Consider the following 17431-nt stretch of genomic DNA (forward strand, 5'->3'; position numbering starts at 1 on the left):
CCCATGGAACGTATCACAAGGCGAAAAGAGATGACGCCGGAAGATGAGCCCCTCAGGTCGGAAGGTGTCCAATATGCTACTGGGGAAGAGCAGAGGGTATTTCCAAGTAGCGCCAGAAAGAGTGAAGCGGCTGGGCCAAACCCGAAAGGACACTCAGCTGTGGATGTGTCTGGCGGTGAAAAGAAAATCCGATGCTGTAAAGAACAATATTGTTTAGGAACCTGGAATGTCAGATCAATGAATCAAGGTAAGCTGGAGGTGGTCAAACATGAGATGGCAAGATTGAACATCGACATCTTGGGAATCAGCGAACTAAAATGGACAGGCATGGGCGAATTTAATTCAGGTGACCATCATATCTACTATTGTGGGCAAGAATCCCTTAGAAGAAATGGAGTAGCACTCATAGTCAACAAAAGGGTGGGAAAAGCAGTACTGGGGTACAATCTTAAAAATGATAGAATGATCTCAGTACGAATCCAAGGCAAACCATTCAACATCACAGTAATTCAAGTCTATGCCCCAACCACTGAGGCCGAAGAAGCTGAGGTTGATCGGTTCTATGAAGACCTACAACACCTTCTAGAACTAACACCAAAAAAAGATGTCCTCTTCATCATAGGGGATTGGAATGCTAAAGTAGGAAGTCAAGAAATCACCGGGATAACAGGCAGGCATGGCCTTGGTGTACAAAATGAAGCAGGACAAAAGCTAATAGAGTTTTGCCAAGAGAACACGCTGATCATAGCAAACACTCTTTTCCAACAGCACAAGAGGCGACTCTACACATGGACGTCACCAGATGGTCAATATCGAAATCAGATTGATTATGTCCTTTGCAGCCAAAGATGGAGAAGCTCCATACAGTCAGTCAAAACAAGACCTGGAGCTGACTGTGGCTCAGATCATGAGCTGCTTCTTACAAAATTTCGGCTTAAATTGAAGAACGTAGGGAAAACCACTAAACCGTTCAGGTATGACCTAAATCATATCCCTGATGAATATACAGTGGAGGTGAGGAATAGATTTCAGGGATTAGACCTGATAGACAGAGTGCCTGAGGAACTATGGACGGAGGTCCGTAACATTTTTCAGGAGGCAGCAACGAAATCCATCCCAAAGAAAAAGAAATGCAAGAAAGCCAAGTGGCTGTCTGATGAGGCTTTACAAGTAGCTCACGAAAGAAGGGAAGTGAAAAGCAAAGGAGAAAGGGGAAGATATACCCAACTGAATGCAGAGTTCCAGAGAATAGCAAGGAGAGACAAGAAGGCCTTCTTAAATGAACAATGCAAAGAAATCGAGGAAAACAACAGAATGGGAAAGACTAGAGATCTCTTCAAGAAAATTGGAGATCTCAAGGGAACGTTTTGTGCAAAGACGGGCATGATAAAGGACAAAGAAGGCAGGGACCTAACAGAAGCAGATGAGATTAAGAAGAGGTGGCAAGAATACACAGAAGAACTATACAGGAAAGATCTGAATGTCCCTGATAGCCATGATAGTGCGGTCACTGAACTTGAGCCAGACATCCTAGAGAGTGAAGTCAAGTGGGCCTTAGGAAGCATTAGTAACAACAAAGCTAGCGGAGATGACAGTATTCCAGCCGAGCTATTTAAAATCCTAAAAGATGATGCTGTTAAAGTGCTGCATTCAATATGCCAACAAATCTGGAACACTCAACAGTGGCCACAAGACTGGAAAAGGTCAGTTTACATTCCAATTCCAAAGAAGGGCAACACCAAAGAGTGTTCAAACTACCGCACAATTGCGCTCATTTCACATGCCAGCAAGGTTATGCTCAAAATCCTACAAGCTAGGCTTCAGCAGTATGCGAACCGAGAACTACCGGAAGTACAAGCTGGGTTTCGAAGAGGCAGAGGAACTAGAGATCAAATCGCCAACATTCGCTGCATCATGGAGAAAGCAAGAGAATTCCAGAAAAACGTCTATTTCTGCTTCATTGACTACGCTAAAGCCTTTGATTGTGTGGATCACAACAAACTGTGGCAAATTCTTAAAGTGATGGGAGTACCAGACCACCTTACCTGTCTCCTGAGAAACCTGTACGAGGGTCAAGAAGCAACAGTAAGAACCAGAGATGGAACAACCGATTGGTTCAAAATTGGGAAAGGAGTACGACAAGGCTGCATATTGTCACCCTGCTTATTTAACTTATATGCAGAGTACATCATGAGAAATGCCGGGTTGGATGAATCAGAGGTCGGAATTAAGATTGCCGGGAGAATTATCAACAACCTCCGATATGCAGACGATACCACCCTAATGGCAGAAAGCGAAGAGGATCTCAAGAGCCTCTTGTTGAGGGTGAAAGAGGAGAGTGCAAAAGCTGGTTTGAAACTCAACATTAAAAAAACTAAGATCATGGCATCTGGCCCTATCACTTCCTGGCATATAGAAGGGGAAGAAATGGAAGCAGTGACAGATTTTACTTTCTTGGGCTCCAAGATCACCGCAGACGGTGACTGTAGCCATGAAATTAAAAGACGCTTGCTCCTTGGGAGGAAAGCTATGGCCAACCTAGACAGCATAGTAAGAAGCAGAGACATCACCTTGCTGACAAAGGTCCGTCTAATCAAAGCTATGGTTTTCCCAGTAGTAATGTATGGCTGTGAGAGCTGGACTATAAGGAAGGCTGAGCGCCGAAGAATTGATGCTTTCGAACTGTGGTGCTGGAGAAGACTCTTACGAGTCCCCTGGACTGCAAGGAGGTCAAATCAGTCCATCCTAAAGGAAATCAACCCTGACTGCTCATTGGAAGGACAGATAATGAAGCTGAAGCTCCAATATTTTGGCCACCTAATGCGAAGAGAAAACTCCCTGGAAAAGACCCTGATGCTGGGAAAGACTGAAGGCAAAAGGAGAAGGGGACGGCAGAGGATGAGATGGCTAGATAGCATCACGGATGCAATGAATATGAACTTGAGCATGCTCCGGGAGAGAGCGCAGGACAGGAAGGCCTGGCGTGCTATGGTCCATGGGGTCACGAAGAGTCGGACACGACTGAACGACTGAACAACAACAACAACAAAAGTATATTGAGGTTAAGTGATTAGCACAAGGCTAGGGTTGGGGGAGACATGTGTTCCGTTTTGCACTGTCAAACCAATATGTGAACCAAAACTCAGCTAGCCTTCAAATTTCACACTCCTTCAAATTTTTCAATGGAGTTTTCCATTCAGAAAATACAGTGAAAATTAGGGATGTTGGAGAAATCCAACACAGATTCAAATGAGGCTGGATTCTTTTGAATCTGGCCTCAGGAATCCATGGTGGATTGGCACCACTTACCTCCACTCCAGGAGGATTGGAGGTGGAATGGCACTCGGCTGCTTCTTGCTGGCCAGAGCTGTTTGCCTCCTCCCTGCCGATCGCCATTTCTTTTTTTAAAAAAATGGCGATCGGCAGGATGTGCCCATAGACTTATATGCAAATAGATCCATGAATCTTGCATATAAGTCTATGTGTCCATAGGCTTATAAGCAAGATTCATGGCTCTATTTTGCATATAGGTCTATGGGCACATCCTGCCGATCGCCATTTAAAAAGAAATGAAAAAAGAAATGGCGATCGGCAGGGAAGAGGTGAACAGCTCTGGCCAGCAGGTGGTAAAGTAAGTGGCCCCCAAACTGGGCTCCCCCCTCCAGAGTCCTAATGGAGCAGAGCTGCTCCAGAGGATTCTGAGAGGGGAGGAATGGATCACCTCCCCCCCACGGATTCCCCACCAGAACAGATGGTGGGGAATCTGTACATCCCTAGTAAAAATATGTATTGTAATGCAGAAAAAGCATTCAAAAATGCATTATATTAGGGAAATTGTTTGTATAAATCTATATAGTAGGCAAAAGTAGTGATTGCACGGGTGTCCAATTTGGTCCAGGAGTGGACTCCCACCACCACCCATGCCCCAGAGCCATTACCACCAAGACCCTTTATGCCTGTAACCTTGCATATATGGGCGATCCATGGCACCATTTTGTGTATAGCTCTATGTGTGCATATTTGCGATCACCGTGTTTTTCACAAAATGGCAATTGCAATGCTGGAGGAGTGGGCCTGGGTGAGTGTGGGTGGCTTGGCAAGGGTGTGAGAGCAGGGGTAGGGGCTGGGTGGGCCACTGGAGAACCTGGACTGGGGCCACTCCTCCATCCCTAGGCAAAACTGGATATAAAAATGCATATATTACAAGATAAGCAAACATTTACAGAAATGTGCATGTGAATTAAAAACAAAACAAAACAATTCCCAAAGTTTGGGATGAACTGAACTTAAGATGGGAGAAATTCTCGAAGTTTGGATGCAACTGAACTGAAAGTTGTAAAAATGAGAAAATGCTAATTGAAATTGATAGATTCATACATCCCAACACAAAGTGAGCGCTCTCTCTCTCTCTCTCTCTGTATGCATATATACTTTCAATTTGATTTGCTGTCGTTATACTATTGGGAGTCAGAAACCCTTCCTGATCTACCAGTACACTCTGATCTATCTTCTGCCTGCCTCTGATGTAGACCAACTGTGTGATAATGTATATGATCTACTTTAAGTTCTCAGGAGAAGCACTGTATAAATATTTGTGTTGTTATCATTATTATATATTGTTTCCCTGAAAAGGTTTGCACCAGGGATGGAGCAAGCTTTTTGAACACTAAGCTATTATACCTTCTGCTTTCTCTGTCCAGGAGTTTAATTGCTTGTGAATACAAGAGATAGAAAACTGATACAGTCTGTGACCATCCATTTCTCTTCCAGGAAGGAACATGCCCCTTCTAATGAGTCAAATTTTTCTTCAAGCCCTTGATGACCTCAGCTGTGCTAAGGAAGCTTATTTGAAATATATGACGGGCACAAGTTAATCAGTAGATCTCTCCCACTCATTTATCCCCCTCATGAGGGAGAGTGGATTCTAATAGGATGGTTGCAAGAATGTCAATAATTTATAGACAGGTTATTCTACAAAGCTTCCATTTCCTCTGACACTCTAGCTTGAGAGGCTGAGGCTATTCGTTAATTTTTTATGGTACAGGAAAACCTTAATAACTAGATTTTATAAACCTCAATTAATTTAACAAAATGGGGGATGTCGATTTCCCTGCTGTATTCAAATACCATTTCTTCTTCTTTTTTGACAAGGGTATTCACCAGTCTGTATTAAATACAATAAGCTCATCTCTGTTGCTCTTAGAGTTGAGCTGTTGACTTGCCTTTAATAAAAAGCTACCCCTGTCTCCATTGTGACCTGTTCCATCATGTCACGGCTCAATGGCAGAGCACATGCCTAGCATGAAAACAGTCTCAGGTTCAATCCCTGCCATCCCCAGGTGGGGCAAGGAAAGACCCCTGGCTGAAACCTTGGAGAGCTACTGCCAGTCTGTGTAGATGATGATGGGCTAGATGGGTAATGGTCTGACTCAGTATAATGCAGCTTCCTAAGTGACCTTCACAGGGCCATCTGACTGGCCACTGTTAGAGCCATAGAGCAGAACCAAAGCAAAGTAACCCCCATGGTGCAGTCCCATGGTGCAGCTTTTGATCAGCTATACCTTTTCAAATTCAGGTGGGCTCAACATTGCTGGTGGGAGATCACATATCTGGATGGTCATCCATATATGTATATGTATATGTATATGTATATGTATATGTATATGTATGTATGTATGTATATATATATATATATATATATATATATATTCTTCCTTGCACATTAAACAAACAATCAAACATGTTTGAGAGGGAGGAGGCATGACTGGATACCTTGTTTTCATTATAAGGGGCGGACAAATCTGTTTCAGTTTCTACAACTTACAAACATTTGGAAGCTCAAATTCATTCCATCCCATTTCTGCACTGGTTTGCAATTTGGGGGGTAAAAAGTCCACACAAAAGTCATATGCACTTTTATACACATTTTTCCAAGTTATATATTTTTAATGCATTTCTCTGAATGTATGCATTTTTGTGATTTCTCCCAATGTATGCATTTTTCTGTGCCCAGGGGCTGACTGCCCCCTTAGTGATCCACCATTTTGTGTAAAAATGGTGACTCACGTTTCTCCATAAAAGTAATGTTGCATAAATGGCGACCTTAAAGGGGCCATTTACGCAACATCACAGGAGTAAATGGTCCAGTTACGTCTGCAGTGTTGCGTAAATGGCCCCTTTATGGCCACCATTTATGCAACATTATTTTTTATGGAGAAACCCAAGCCACAATTTGTACACAAAATGGCAGCTTGCTAAGGGGACAGGCAGCTGCCAGGTGCTTGTGGACTGCACGAGCGCCCAGCACATGGGTCCGCTCAGTAAGCAGGGTCCAGGGGTCAAACAGGGGTAAGTCCACTGGACTCCACCCCCCTCTCAGACCCCCACAACATCCCTCCCTCCACCATTCAGCCCAGTCCCATGAATTGCCAAAAATGGAAGTATCAAAATATTTAGCACAGAACTACTAATATGTATCACATTTGATGTTAATTGATCTTGTATACCAAGCCCTGGAATGCATTCACTGATCAAGCAAAATGTAATAGTGTGTTTATTTGTTTGTATTTATTTATTTATTAAATTTATTAATCTCCCATCTGGCTGGTCACCCAGCCACTCTGGGTGATGTACAGCATATAATAAAACAGTTTAAAACAATAAAATTCTATAATAAAAACGTTTTATAAAATACCCTAACCCACCCCAAATGCCTGCTTGAACATCCACGTTTTTAATGCACAGCAGAAGCTCATTAAAGAGGGGGCATGGCAAAGTTCCCTAGGGAGGAAGTTCCACAGAGTGGGGGCCACCACAGAAAAGGCCCTCTCCCTTGTCCCCACCAGTCTAGCTGTCCTGGCTGATGGGACAGAGAGAAGGCCATCTGAGGCTGATCTTATTAAGCAGCCTGTCTGATGTTGCTGGAGGCACTCCTTAAGATAGGCTGGGCTGGAACCATATAGGGTTTTAAAGGTCAAAACCAACACCTTGAATTTGGCCCGGAAAACAACTGGTAATCAGTGCAACTCCTTCAGCACTGGAGTGATGTGATCCTGCCGGTGGCTGCCTTTAATCAGGCGAGCTGCTGCATTCTGTACCAGCTGCAGCTTCTGAACCGTCTTCAAGGGTAACCCCATGTAAAGCGCATTACAGTAGTCTAAAGGAGAGGAGACCAGGGCATGGGAGCACTGATGGGAGCAGATGGTCAGGAAGGAAGGGGCGCAGCCGCTGTATCAGATGGAGTTGATACAGCGCTGTCCATCTCACAGCTGACAGCTGAGCCTCCATGGACAGCTGGGAGTCTAAAATGACCCCCAGGCTGCTGACCTGGTCTTTCAAGGGTAGCCATACCCCATTCAACACCAGGTCAACATCCCCCAACCTCCTCTTGTCTCCCACCAAAAGTACCTCGGTCTTGTCAGGGTTCAGCTTCAGCTTATTCCTCCCCATCCAGCCACTCACCATCTCCAGACATTTGGACAGGGATTCTACGGACAACCTTGGTGAAGATTTGAATGAGAGGTAGAGCTGCGTGTCATCCACATATTGATGACACCACATCCCAAACCTCCTGATGATAGCCCCCAGCGGCTTCACATAGATGTTAAATAGCATTGGGGAGAGGATGGAACCCTGTGGCACCCCACAAGTGAGCAGCCACGGGTCTGAAACCTCCTCTCTCAGTGCTACCCTCTGGTACCTGCCGGAGAGGAAGGACCGGAACAACTGCAATACGGTGTCTCCAATGGCCAACCCCTCCAGGCAGTCCAGGAGGATACCGTGGTCAATGGTATCAAAAGCCGCTGAGAGGTCGAGGAGAACAAGGAAGGAGCATTCACCCCTATCCAGAGACCTCCTCATATCATCCACCAAGGTGACCAAGGCCATTTCTGTCCCATGCCCAGGTCTGAAGCCCAACTGAAATGGGTCTAGATAATCAGATTCTTCCAAGTGTGCCCTCAACTGCATTGCCACCACCCGCTCAATCACCTTGCCCCAAAATGGCAGATTTGAGACTGGGCGAAAGTTGTTCAGAACTTGGGGATCCAAGGAGGGCTTCTTTAAGAGAGGTCTTATCACTGCCTCTTTGAGGGTTGATGGCATCACTCCCTCTTCAAGGGAGGCCTTCATCACTGCCCTGATCTAGATCCATTTCAGTCGGGCTTCAGGCATGGGACAGAAATGGCTTTGGTTGCCTTGGCATCACTCCCTCCTCAAGGGAGGCGTTCATCACTGCCCTGATCCCCTCACCCAGTCTCTCTCTGTAGCCCATAATGAGCCAAGATGGGCAAGGATCAAGTAAGCAGGTGGTTGGCCCTACAGATGAAAGCACCTTGTCCACTTCATCAGAAGGAAGAAGCTGGAACCGATCCCACAAAACTGGTTTGCCACAGGCCATCTCTTGCTCACTAACTGTATCCACAGCGTGCAGAGTAACACTCCTAATCTGATCAATGTTATCTTGCCAAGGCCTCACAAGAGGCCTTAGAATGCACCAGTGGTTGTGGAGCCACAGGACCGACCAGGCTCCGGACCACTTGGAACAGCCTCCTGGGACAGCACTCTGCAGATGCAATAGAGGCAGCATAATATTCCATTTTTGCTGCCTTCACCACCATGTGGTAGGCTGAAGATACAGCTCTAGCCCATGTCTGATCATCTTTGGAGCAAGACTTCCGCCACTGGCGCTCTAACCGTCTCACCTCCTGTTTCAGAGCTTGTAACTGCGGATTGAACCATGGTGCAGTCCGAGCCCTGTTCAGGGGGAGAGGGCATTTCAGAGCCACCCGATCTAATGCCCCAGTGAGTGCGGCATTCCAGCCACCCACCACGGTCATGACCGAGTGGCCATTGGCGTGCTCCAGGGAATCCCCAAGAGCGTTCAGGAATCCATTCGAATCCATAAGACGCCTGGGGTGGACCATTTTAATGGGTCCTCCACTCCTCTGGAGGTGTTGTGCAACCGAGAAGTCTAATGTCACCAGATAGTGATCTGACTATGACAAGGGAGTGGTGGATATACCCCCGACTTCCAGATCACTCCCCACTTCTCCAGAAACAAACACAAGGTCTAGTACATGACTGGCAACATGGGTGGGCCCAGTTAGAATATGGTGTAGCTCCGAGGAAGTCATGGTCTCAATGAAGTCCCGAGGTTCTCCTGCTGTGAGGATGGCCTCTTAATGTACATTGAAGTCCCCCAATACCAATAAGTTAGGGGACTGTACATGCACATCAGAGACCACCTCAAGCACCTCGGCCAGGGAGTCAGCAGTGCAGCGGGGTGGATGGTACACAAGCAGAATCCCCAGACTGCCCTTCAGGCCCAACCTCCAGTACATGCACTCAGCAACCTTGGTCTCCCCGAGAGGGGGTCTGGTGAAGACCAAGGACTCTCGATAGATAACAGCCACTCCCCCTCCCCGATCCCCAGCCCTCAGCTGCTGTGCATACGAAAATCCAGCTGGACACATGGCTGCAAGGGTTGGAGCAGCAGCCTCGGCCAGCCAGGTTTCCGTAATACATGCCAGGTCTGCACCCTCATCCAGGATCATGTCATGGATGAGGAAGGTTTTCTGGGTAACAGACCTGGCATTGCAGAGCAGCAAACAAAGGCCAGAAGATGGAGTCACGCCTCCCCCAGCCATCCTTTGGCTCTGGACAGGCCCGGAGCAGGGGACAGATACTACGCATCTCTCCCTTGTTCCCCTTACCTGGCATGGCCTGCCCCTAGCGCTCCGCCAGCGCCTGCTGCCCAGTCTCGGTATGTTTTGGCCCCCAACACTCCCCCCACTGCCTCCATCAGGTGGACACATGCTCCCTCGTTCCCACCTATCAGGCAGGCTAGCCACCCCTGTTTGTTTGTTTGTTTGTTTATCACCATATACATTGCTATACCACCCAATAGCTGAAGCTCTCTGGGCAGTACACAAAAATGGTGACTTCATGGGGCTGAATGTTATGCCCCCCCCCTGCCATTTTACTGGCCATTCACAAATGGAAAATTTGAGGGACAATTTCAGGGATGGAGGCATTCAAAGGATGTGATCAGGTGGGCTTAACATTGTTGGTGGGTCAGCAGCATTCTCTCTCTCTCTCTCTCTCTCTCTCTCATAGCTTCCCTGGAACCAAAAATTCTCCCAAACAATAAACAATTAACTGTTCACTTAATTCACAGCCACACTGATTTAAAATGTATTTAACTGATTAAAATTAGCCCCTCTGGGTTAAGCAACTAAACCCTAGGGTGATCAATCTAGCTTTCCTTAATGTGGTATCTTTTAGATGTTTCAGACTTCAACTCCCATCAACCCCATGTCCTGGATTTTTAGGAAATAACTGATTTTGCTTTATTGGACTTACTGGAAAAACTATTGAAAAAATGCTAACCCACCCTTCTTAAAACAATATAGGATGCTTTTATTATGAAATGCAAATGTCAAGTGTTAATGATAAATAATTAAAACATTAAAAATGTGAATAAGTACAAAGTAGTGATTGTATTAAAGGGGAGGCAAACAAAGACACAAGCAGGTTCACAATGAATTCTGGATAACTGGGATTAAAAAAAATGTTGTTAGGATGACCTGGATGGTTTCTAAAGAGAAAATGCTGAGTTATAGCCCTGTCACTTGGGTCAAAGTGTTATTTGAGTAATGAACAGATGTGAGACTGTATTATTCCAGGTCAAAAGTTTACTTATCAAGTTTTTGCTTATCAATTAATGTGCAAGAAAATACTGTGTAGGGTATATGCATCAAATATATGTCTAAAAATATATATACAGATATCTAAAAAGATATACAGATGTCTACAAAAAAAATAAGACTTCAGTTTAACTCGGGATGGGAAAACTCCACTCAGCCCACCTCATGCACTGCTCACTGGACCCTCACTGGCCATCTGACCCTGCTCGCTGTGTGTGGTGAGCCGCCAGGCAGTTTGTGGGCACCCAGTCCGTGGTGCATGGCATCCTGCTCCTCCGCCAAGCCACCATTTTGCGGGAAATGGTGGCTCATCCTCTTTCCATAAAGGGCCTGTTTGTGGAAATGGTGGCTGTAAATAGGCCCATTTATGCAACACTACAGGCATAAATAGTCTATTTAGACAATTTACACCTGTAATGTTGTTTAAATGGGCCTGTTCGCAGCTGCCATTTCTGCAGAAGGGCCCATTATGGAAAAGGGCAATCCACCATTTTCCACACAATGGTGGCTTGGAGAAGCAGCAGGGACTGATGCACTCGCCCAACTCAGTGTGCGCCAAGTCGGGCAAGAGTGGGGGGCTGTGCACTGGTGTCCAGGAGGCCGAACCAGTGAGAAATTGTTAAGCCTCAAGCCCCAACCAGATGCCCACAACATCCTTAGGTTTCACTGGCAAATTTTGAGTAAGAAGTGATCTTCTCAAACATATAATGCAGAATTGATTGTATCTAGCCTGAAAGATCTATGTGTAAGTCTTTTTTGTATTTTTAAAAAAATTTAGAAATGTTTAATAACAATGAGATAATTAAGACTGTGAGCCCTAGTTTATGGGACAGTAGATACTATTAGCTATGAGGCTATTGCTACACTGATTTTAGAATACAGGAGCTTCTTATTAGAAGTTCTCCAGGCCTGTGTATCTGTCAGCTAAATAGCTCATTCAATATTGAATGGGGAACTTTGTATTTAGAATGAGATCTCTCCTTTTTATGTTATTAGGACTGAAAGTCTAAGAATAATAATTTAAAAAAAGTTTAGAGAATTCTATTTTCTGTTAAGCTGTTAAAATGTGTGATGTTACAAGCATTTTTCTATTTTTTAAAAAAATGGATCCAAAAGACATTTCCCTAATTCTTGTTAGTACTAGGGATGTAAGTAGGGATGTACAAAAGGTACTTACCTTTCGCGGATTATGTTTATGGTTGGGGGGGGAGGCGTTCCATCCCTCCCCCCTGAATCCTCGCTGGGCGGGAGGTGCCCCGTTCCTCCCCCCCCCGGAATCCTGGCCGGCCGGCTGTGCTCCGCAGTGATTCTGCGGAGCCGCCGGCCAGCTCCGCCAGCAGCCGGAGATCCGGTCGCTGGCTAGCAGGGACACAAATGGCAGCGGCCGTAGCTGCCACCATTTGTGTCCCTGCAGTCAGCTGTGATAGGCTACCTAAATGTTTACGTAGCCTATCATGGCTGATTTTAAAAAAAACAAATGCACATACACAAATGGCGGTGGCCACGGCCGCCGCCATTTGCGTTCCTTACTTTGGCACGTCTTAGTCTACGTAAACATTTACGTAGACTAAGACGGCGAAAATAAGGGAAACGCAAATAGCGTAGCGTCTACGCTATTTGCGTTCCCCTTATTTTCGCCATCTTAGTCTACGTAAATGTTTATGTAGACTAAGACGTGCCGAAGTAAGGAACGCAAATGGTGGCGGCCGTGGCCACTGCCATTTGCGTATGCGCATTTGTTTTTTTTAAATCAGCGAAAAAAAGACAGCAAAAATAAGGGGAACGCAAATAGCGTAGCATCTACGTTATTTGCGTTCACCTTATTTTCGCCGTCTTAGTCTATGTAAATGTTTACGTAGACTAAGACATGTCAAAATAAGGAATGCAAATGGCGGCGGCCATGGGCGCTGCCATTTGCATACGCGCATTTTTTTTTTAAGTCAGCCGTGATAGGCTACGTAAACATTTACATAGTTTATCACAGTTTTTTTTAAAACCTAGCCATGATAGGCTACGTAAATCTTTACGTAGCCTATCATGTTTTTTTTTTTTTAACCTGGAAATGGCAGCGGCGGCAGCCAGTCGGAAGACCGGCCGCCGCAGCCTCCACTGCCAAACCGCTGCCAGAGCCGCTGCCAGAGCTGCCGCTGCCAAGAAGCTCCGCCCAAGGTAAGTCTCGTCCCGGGGGGGCGGGGGGCAGGCTGTTCCGCCACTTATTTTGGGGGGCCGAATGCGCTGGCATTCGGCCTCCCCGAGATCCATGGCAGAATTTTCGTACATCTCTAGATGTAAGGACTGTGTAAAATCCACTCTGTCTGTGTTTCATGGATTGTCAGGAGCCTTTTGTTCCATTGTCCGCCCACAGATGGATGTGAATATTCTTTTTTTTGTAAAATACGCAAATGATTACGTAAATATTTACATAAATCTTTGCATAAGTATTTACATAGTTTACCTTAGTACTTGAAGAAGCATGAGTACAGAGCGAAAGGGAGAAACAAGCTCAGCGAGAAGGCACATCAAGCAAACCCTCACCGTGGCCGCCTTCCACCTGGAAACCTACATCCTCACTGTGGGAGGCTGTGTAGATCCAGAACCGGCTTTTACAGCCACCTGCAGACCCACTGCTAAGACTCTATCTCTGGAAGACAATCTTACTCTGTCATGAGTGATCACCATGATGATGTCTACCTAATATTTTGTGTACTGTCCTTCATTCCATTCAATGTTTCATCAGCAGAAACTTACATATTTTCCTATGAATTTATATGCGTAAATTTCAGAAAAGTAAAAAAAAAAATCATTCAAAAGTCCACAGACTCCACGCTGCCTGCAGGGATCACTTCGTAGCAGATTCCGCATGTTGGAATTTTAGAAATCCCAGGTTATTTTAGTCCATCTCAAATTTCTCCAGCATCACTAGTTAGTACAAACCCCAAACTGAATCCACTTATTTTTATTTTACTTTATTTTAATTTTTGGTGTGTGCTTTGTTTGAAGTGTATTGATCAGCTATGGGTAGTTAACTGGCAGCCAAAGGCTTCCTAAATACTGGAACTATAGTCAGAAAACACTCAGCAAAGGCTAAATCTGTAACACCCAGCTAGCATGGCCAGTGTTGAAGAATTCTGGGAGTTCTAGTTCAAAATATATGGATGCTGGGGAAGGTGGGATTAACCTATCCATTACAGAAGGTTTAAAATTCACATCTGGGTTTGGCATTTCTTATAGCTGAGGACAGCTAAGGTTTTTGGTTTTGTTTTAAAAGTATTATTGGGACCAAAGTTGCCTCTGAATTTCTCCTAAAAGTGCATTTCAAGATAAATGTGGAGATCCCAGGTATTATTATATTTATTACATTTCTAAACCACCCCAGAGCTGAAGCTCTCTGGGTGGTTTATAAAGATTAAAAACCATTAAAGGTACAGTATATAAAGTTTAAGAAACTATTTACACAGACAGTACACACAGAGACAACGTATAGTTAAAAACAACTTTAAGACAAAGCCATGACCTGATGAAAACTCATCATATGCTGCCAAATGCCAGAGAAAATAACAGTCTTAGGCTGGAGCCAAAAAGATAACAATGTTGGTGCTAGGTGGACCACGTTGGGGAGATGGAGGGGGCCACCACCAAGAAGGACCTCTCCCTTGTTGTCACCCTCCAAGCCACCCTTGGAGGAGGCACTTGGAGGAGGGCCTTAGGTGCAGAACGTAGTGTATGGGTAGGTTCATGTTGGGAGAGGCATTGCGGTCCCAAGCTGTGTAAGGGAGAAACATCTGAGGAATTGCAAGAGGAATGCAAATTTGATTAAATGAGGACTCTTTCTCAATGGGCATCCTGCTCATCCCTCATTGCTTCTTGTACCTTATAAGAAAATTGGAAATGTTCTCTGATTGGATGGGGTCCAGTTGGTGAGCCTCCACTTATGGAAGGCATCCATCAGTGGAGTGAACACTTATCTGGGAGTAGGGTTGTTGGAGAAATCCACAACAGAACCAAATTAGTTTGGATTTTTATGAATCCAATCTGCAGATTCTGCAGCGGACCAATTTTTCCCTTGTCAGGAAGACTTCACAGACTTGTGGACTGTTTTTCCAACCTTCAGGTATATTGCATAAATTTCACCATGGAAAAATAAACATTTTTTTTAAAAGGCCAAAAATGCACATTTCCTCCATAGGCTAAAGAATCTGCATTTGGGAGAAATTGCACATTTTTGCACATGTGAATTTCTGCAAATTCGGAAACTGAAAAATAATCTGCTTCCGTTGATGGGTGGTTGATGGAATACAAGGCTGCTGACAATCCACAAAACACAGATGGAACAGATTTTACACAGTCTGTATATCTCTATCTGGGAGTAGGGTTGTTGGAGAAATCCACTCCACCAGACATTTTTGGTGAATTTCTCCCATCAGCATCACCTGGAAAAAGACACAGACCAGAAACATTTTGTGTTTAGAATCCTTACATTTCCAGATTTTTGATATTTTCTGTGGAACAGGAAAACCACTATGATAGAAAATGCATACATTTTTAAAGTGAGCAAAGAAAACCGCGTACATTTTAAAAAGGCATACAGACATAAGAGGACGCATATAAAAATTGCATATATATATATATATATATATATATATATATATATATATATATATATATAAAATTTGAATACCCATCCCCCAAAAAAACCCCATCCACACAAAAGGAGCATGGAGCAGATCAGATGTGGATGTGGGAAATGGAGGAAGTCCACAGAAATGGACCTGGCAGAGTGACCGTATTACTATAGAGAGAGAGTCCCATTGAACTTAGTTGGACTTGCTTCTGTGTTAGACATGCAGTCTAAGATAGTACAGTAAATCATGTAAAGCTTCAGGTTTTTTTGTTTCCTCAGAAAAACCCATACAGGCTCTCATTTTGAGCTCATTTGTTATTCAGCATACTAACGCTAATTATCATGAATTCCTCTGGTATTCATTGTAATAGCACTAATTATAATGAAATTGTTTGGTATTCGCTATAATAGCACCAATCATAAAGAATTCATTTGACATTTATGAGGACATCACGTGTGTATCTTCAGCTTACTGCTGTAATTTAGCATCTGTAAAGCATTACTTAATAGAAACACAGAATCAAACATTGCACACACTTTTCACAAAAACGAAAGCAAGACAAATTGCATATCTATCTACCATCAGAGCTGAGATGTAGAATTCCAGTACATTGTTTGGGAGTTAATTACCTGGTCATTTCATATGAATCAGTGACACTGATTAATTAATTGTTAATTTGTTAATTTTGTTAATTGTTAATTTGTCAATTTTGTAATTAACAACTAACAGCAAATGAGAGCTCGCAAACTTTTATTTTTTTTTACGAATGCAGTTGTATTTGTTCGAAAGTGACTGTTGTGAGGCTGCAGTTCAAGCAGATTTTATTGTTGGAACTTTTTATTTGTGAAAAATAAATATTTGTACAATAGCAAGACCAATAATCCTTGGTTACAGTTCAGGGCTACAATATGGAAAAGAGAAAGAGATGATCTTGATTAATAGCTACAGTAGTACAATAAATAGCAATGTGTTGTTGAAGGTAAGGACAGGAATCTCGCAGTGCATCTATACATTGCTTACAGAATAGCCAGATCATTTTGATTTTAATTACACAGATTCATACTATGATAAAAGCGTTAAACCCCCTCCCCAACAAAAATAGAACTCAACCTCTCTAGTCTTGTGCCTTTATTATGGTGGGCAGTGTGGGTAGGCCAGATGATCCACTGTCCTTACTCTGTTTTTTATATATAATAATTGTATTTTATTTTTTAAAAAGAAAAACAGCAACAACATAAACACACAATACACATACACTAAAATATCTCTTAAGATTGTAAGATATCTACCTTTGGCTCCCCTTACACAACAAATGCTTATTATTATTATTATCTACTTCTTATCTTAGTTGTATATCATACATTGAGTTCACAGACATTATCTTATTTCTCTTCTAATTTTTAACAACAATAACAAAAACAGAGAACTAACCATCTCAAAGTTCAAAATCCACATAGATATCATTTTCTCTATTTCTTGTACAAATTCTAAACAAGGTTTCCAATCTATCATAAATTTAGTTGTTGATCCTTCTTTAATTATAGTAGTGAGTTTTGCCATCTCTGCCAGCTCCATCATTTTCATAATCCACTCGCTCACTGTTGGTATTGTTTCATTCTTCCACTTTTGTGCATACAATAACCTAGCAGCCATTCTCATGTAGAGAAAGAGGGCACTGTCCTTATTCTCATCATGACCAGATGACACTCACCTTGACAGATTAGAGTAAGACGCCTGGCACTGCTTATCCCATTGCAGATCCCCTTTGCGTTAAATAAAGTTGTGGCCCTATTTTAAACTCATCAGTTGGTGTCTCCTTTTTATTTCCATGTGTGGTTGCAAAGGGGGGTAAGGGGATCCCTCTTAAAAACTTTGGAGGCTTCCCTTGCACTATGTAGTCTGCACAAGCTCTGCAGTGTATACCTTCATACGTTTGCTCAGTGAAACGTCAACCAGCCATCCTCTCCACTGAGGATAAAGCAGTTAGGTTCTGCAGTGTTGGTGTCTATTGAGCACAGAACAAGAAAAGATCTAAACGGTTGTTGCTTTTTCTTTCTTTGAATGGAGAAAGAAAAGTCCCATCATCCATAAGTCCCTATTCAT

Source organism: Heloderma suspectum, chromosome 3 (assembly GCF_057233095.1).
Source record: "Heloderma suspectum isolate Gila_16-S chromosome 3, 16-S_ref, whole genome shotgun sequence".
In the NCBI taxonomy this organism is placed as follows: Eukaryota; Metazoa; Chordata; class Lepidosauria; order Squamata; family Helodermatidae; genus Heloderma; species Heloderma suspectum.